At 39.7% G+C, this 5686-nt stretch overlaps 1 pseudogene; it reads right to left on the bottom strand.

Moving 5' to 3' along the window:
• Positions 1-214: 214 nt before the first annotated feature.
• On the bottom strand, positions 215-2699 carry LOC144578892 (heterogeneous nuclear ribonucleoprotein A1-like 3 pseudogene; annotated as a pseudogene).
• Positions 2700-5686: the final 2987 nt, after the last annotated feature.

Raw genomic sequence — 5686 nt, 5'->3', positions numbered from 1 at the left:
TGGATGCCAGACAAGAGCTCAGGAGCCACAAGTGCAGATACTCAAAAAAAGGCTGTCACACTGGTCCTTCACCCTCTCTGGTAGAAAGCAGCCACCCCACACAAGAAGGCAAAGGACTTGCTGAGTTGTTAACACTTGAGCTGCCCATGGATGGCAGAGCTGAAAGAGCATTGTGTGACACACCTTCTGGGGCTTCAGAGTTGAACATCCCGACCTGAACACTACTGTGGAGCCCACATGGAGTTTGCTCCTGCTGGTGCCCAAAAGCAGCCCATTGGATCCCAGACTTGTTCACCTGTGTGTTGCCCCCACAGGGGTTGGGTGTGGTGAGCCGAGTAAATGAAGTTTGTTCCCGCCAATGCCTAAAAGCGCTTGTTTCAGTCCCTGTACTCATTTGCTTGCACTGTCCCTCCCATGAGGGGTAGAGAGGGGTGGGCTAAGCAAACAAATCACCCCAGCACAAGTCCCATTAAGGGGTCGAGAAAATATCCAGCTTCAATATGTTATAAGAAATAATGATTAGTTATCTGTTTAACCTAGGGACAGCAAATATATTTTAAAAGTAAAATAGGTGTTAAGATGATTTAACAACCCTTAGCTCTTCTATAAATGAGAAACCTTTGTTTTCATAAATAATCAAGGGCAAAAACAATTGTATGAATCACAGAACGTTACTCTGATAAGATGGGATCTTTGCTATCCAGGTAGATTACACAGAAGGTACAAAGGAAACTTTTCTTTTTTTTAAGACACATTTATTCAGCATCATGATCAGACTTACATTTAGCAATCAACCACATGGGTACAAAAAATTATCTACATTAAAATCCTCTGTTGGAATGCTTCCACAGAACAGAAGCTGAAACAACCTGTTATATGATTAATCACAAACACAGTCCTCTAGTATTTTGCCCACACACATGAGTATTTGTCTAAATCATGTCATCTTTGTAGCAGCAAGGCCCTGCCACCGCTGTGCTTGGCTGAGTTCACAAGTCTGTTGTGATCTGTAGCTTCCCTGTCACTTCTCCTGCTCTACTATCCTGCTGAGCTTTGTTTTCTAATTTAAATCTTCTGCCAGTGCCATAGCTACTGCTGCTACTGGACCCACCCTAGCCACTTTTGGGGCCAGAGATTCTGCCTCCCTTAACTGGTCCAAAATTTGAAGACTGTTATAATTGCCAGAATCATTGTAGCTTCCACCACCTCTAACATTGCTTCCATCACTACCAAATCCATTATAGGCATCCCAGCTGCCACCTTATCCATCACCACCATGGCTGCCACCAAAGACATTGAAGTTTCCTCCATGACCAAAGCTGCCATTCCCACCAAAACCTCCTCCATAACCACCACTAAAGTTTCCAGAACCACACCAGCCTCTTTGCATGGATGAAGCACTCACCATGTCTTGCCTTGGCAAGGCTTCCCTCACTTCACAATTGTGGCCATTCACAGTATGGCATTTCTGAATGATAGTCTCATCCACGGAGTCATTGCCATCAAAGATAATGAAGGCAAAGCCCCTTTTCTTGTCACTGTCTCGGTCCATCATGATTTCAATCACTTCAATTTGTCCACACTGTTCAGAATAATCTCTTAGGTGATGCTCTTCAGTGTCTTCTTTAATGCCACCAAAAAATATCTTTTTCACGGTTAAGTGGTCACTTGGTCTTTGAGAATCTTTTCTTGAGACTGCTCTCTTTGGTTCCACAACCCTTCCATCTACCTGTGTGGCCTTGCATTCATGGCTGCATCCACCTCCTCTACAGGGGTGTATGTGACAAATCCAAAGGCCCTGGAGCGGTTGGTGTTTGGATCCCTCATGTCCACACAGTCTGTGACAATTCCCCATTGCTCCCAATGGCTCTTCAGGCTCCTGTTGGTTGCTTCAGAGCTCAGCCCTCCAAGGAGGAGCTCCTGCAGCTACCTGGGCTCTTTAGGAGACGCTGACTTAGACATGACAGCAGGGGGAAGAGAGACTTTAACAATGCTTCCTTGGCAGTGTCCACAGGCAGAAAGGCGTAAGCTTGCAAATGGATCTCAAAAAAAAAAAAAAAAAAAACACAAAACTTTTATAGCCTGTTTTTAAAAGACCAACGATAGAAGAAAATTTCAGTAGAACAGACATAAAAACAAAATGTAGTTTACAGCACTGTAATATTTGATACTCACACTCCTCTTGAAAATCTCATAGATAAATCAATCAAACCTTAACAGTTGAACCATAACAGCCAGAATTCCCTTTCTGATAACTTTCTACTGCTTTTTGCATCCATTTAAGTTTTTTCCTACAATGTGCTATTTCTCATTCTGGAATAACCAGTCATTTTATTTTTACAACAGAATTAATCTCTTTTTTCCTAACAAAAACTCATCCAGTGTATTTTACACAAAAGGCTGCACCTCTTTTCCACTATTAGTACTAACTGAGTCTCATTCACATATATAGATTATATGTTTTCACAACATCGACTTGTATTTCATAGAGAAAAACAGGAGGAAAATAATTGTGAACCATCTGTACTCACACCAGCATTTCACAGCATCCTTTAAGGCACAACTCCTCAAAGTGGCAAAACAGAACAGGTTTATCAGCATTTGCAAATAAATATTACCTTTCTACACCATGTTAAAAATGCATACTTAAAATTATGTTTAGCAATTAATGATCTGATATTTTCTCTTTCTTATAATGATCTTTGTATCTATTAAAATTCTGCTAATTGATTAAACTTAGTATTATTCTAAGGTTTTAGAAATGCTCTTGAAGCTGATATACTATAAAACATACTGTTAAAGTTTGTCAGAATAATGATCTGATTTGTTTACATAAATACGCATTTACATGTTTTTCATAATGTTAACTATTTAGTAGCATTCATGGTAATTAATTCAGTCAGTAAACATGTATAAGTTTAGGAAGAGAATACCCGAGTAGAATAAGAATGTAAGTGTGTATTATACGTAACACTGGTAATTCAGAGAATACACAGATGTTTATACTGAGCCAACAATGTTACACTAATCTCTATTGCCAAAGATTTACTTATATATGTGAACTTGAATTTGTCAAATGTATTAAGATCTATGAGTTTGTTTCTGTAAGAATCACTTTTTATTTATTTATTTATTTTAAATAAATTTTTTTATTGCATTTTAAGTTTTGGGGTACATGTGCAGAACATGTAAGATAATTGCATAGGTACACACATGGTAGTGTGTTTTGCTGCCTTCCGCCCCTTCACCCACATTTGGCATTTCTCCCCAGGCTATCCCTCCCCAGCTCCCCCCCTGCTGTCCCTCCCCTATTCCCCCCAACAGACCTCAGTGTGTAGTGCTCCCTTCCCTGTGTCCATGTGTTCTTATTGTTTATCACCCGCCTATGAGTGAGAATATGCGGTATTTCATTTTCTGTTCGTGTGTCAGTTTGCTGACAACGATGTTCTCCAGACGCATCCATGTCCCTACAAAGGACACAAACTCAACATTTTTGATGGCTGCATAATATTTCATGGCATAAATGTGCCACATTTTTCCAGACCAGTCTATCATCGATGGGCATTTGGGTTGGTTCCAGGTCTTTACTATTGTAAACAGTGCTGCAATGAACATTCGTGTGCATGCGTCCTTATACTAGAACGATTTGTAGTCCTTTGGATATATACCCAGTAATGGGATTGCTGGGTCAAATGAAATTTCTATTTCTAGGTCCTGGAGGAATCACCACACTGTCTTCCACAATGGTTGAACTAATTTACACTCCCACCAGCAGTGTAAAAATGTTCCTATTTCTCCACATCCTCTCCAGCATCTGTCGTCTCCAGATTTTTTTAATGATCACCATTCTAACTGGCGTGAGATGGTATCTCAGTGTGGTTTTGATTTGCATCTCTCTAGTGACCAGTGATGATGAGCATTTTTTCATATGTTTGTTGGCCTCATGTATGTCTTCTTTTGTAAAGTGTCTGTTCATATCCTTTGCCCATTTTTGAATGGGCTTGTTTTTTTCTTGTAAATCTGTTTGAGTTCTTTGTAAATTCTGGATATCAACCCTTTGTCAGATGGGTAAACTGCAAAAATTTTTTCCCATTCTGTTGGTTGCCGATTCACTCTAATGACTGTTTCTTTTGACGTGCAGAAGCTGTGGAGTTTGATTAGGTCCCATTTGTCTATATTGGCTTTTGTTGCCAATGCTTTTGGTGTTTTGGTCATGAAGTCCTTGCCTACTCCTACGTCCTGAATGGTTTTGCCTAGATTTTCTTCTAGGGTTTTTATGGTGCCAGGTCTTATGTTTAAGTCTTTAATCCATCTGGAGTTAATTTTAGTGTAAGGTGTCAGGAAGGGGTCCAGTTTCTGCTTTCTGCATATGGCTAGCCAGTTTTTCCAACACCACTTATTAAACAGGGAGTCCTTTCCCCATTGCTTGTTTTTGTCAGGTTTATCATAGATTGTATGGTTGTGGATATGCTGTGTTGCCTCTGATGCCTCTGTTCTGTTCCATTGGTCTATATCTCTGTTTTCGTAGTGGTACCATGCTGTTTTGATTACTGTAGCCTTGTAGTATAGTTTGAAGTCCAGTAGTCTGATGCCTTCTGCTTTGTTCTTTTTGCTTAGGATTGACTTAGCTATGAGGGCTCTCTTTTGGTTCCATATGAAGTTTAAGGAGGTTTTTTCCAGTTCTGTGAATAAAGTCAATGGGAGCTTGATGGGGATAGCATTGATTCTGTAAATTACTTTGGGCAGTATAGCCATTTTCATAATATTAATTCTTCCTAACCATGAATATGGAATGTTTCTCCATCTGTTTGTGTCCTCTCTTATTTCAATGGTTTGTAGTTATCCTTGAAGAGGTCCCTTACATTCCGTGTAAGTTGTATTCCTGGGTATTTTATTCTTTTTGTAGCAATTGTGAATGGCAGTTTATTCTTGATTTGGCTCTCTTTAAGTCTGTTATTGGTGTATAGGAATGCTTGTGATTTTTGCACATTAATTTTATATCCTGAGACTTTGCTGAAGTTGCTTATCAGTTTCAGGAGCTTTTGGGCTGAGACAATGGGGTCTCTAGGTATACTATCATGTCATCTGCAAATAGAGACAATTTGGCTTCCACCTTTCCTATTTGAATACCCTTTATTTCCTTTTCTTGCCTGATTGCTCTGGCTAGAACTTCCAGTAGTATATTGAAAAGGAGTGGTGAGAGAGGGCATCCTTGTCCAGTGCTGGATTTCAAAGGGAATGCTTCCAGTTTTTGCCCATTCAGTATGATATTGGCTGTTGGTTTGTCATAAATAGCTTTTATTATTTTGAGATACGTTCCGTCAATACCGAGTTTATTGAGGGTTTTTAGCATAAAGGGCTGTTGAATTTTTTTCAAAGGCCTTCTCTGCGTCAATTGAGATAGTCATGAGGTTTTTGTTTTTGGTTCTGTTTATGTGGTGAATTACGTTTATAGACCTGAGTAAGTTGAACCAGGCTTGTATCCCCAGGAAGAATCCTACTTGATCATGATGGACAAGCTTTTGGATGTGCTGTTGCAATTGGCTTGCCAATATTTTATTGAAGATTTTTGCATCTATGTTCATTATGGATATTGGCCTGAAGTTTCCTTTTCTTGCTGAGTCTCTGCTGGGTTTTGGTATCAGGATGATGCTGGTCTCATAAAATGAATTGGGAAGGATTCCCT

Source organism: Callithrix jacchus, chromosome 13, assembly GCF_049354715.1.
Source record: "Callithrix jacchus isolate 240 chromosome 13, calJac240_pri, whole genome shotgun sequence".
Taxonomy (NCBI): Eukaryota; Metazoa; Chordata; class Mammalia; order Primates; family Cebidae; genus Callithrix; species Callithrix jacchus.
Note: the sequence above shows the minus strand (reverse complement) of the source record. Positions and strands in the feature narration are given on the sequence as shown.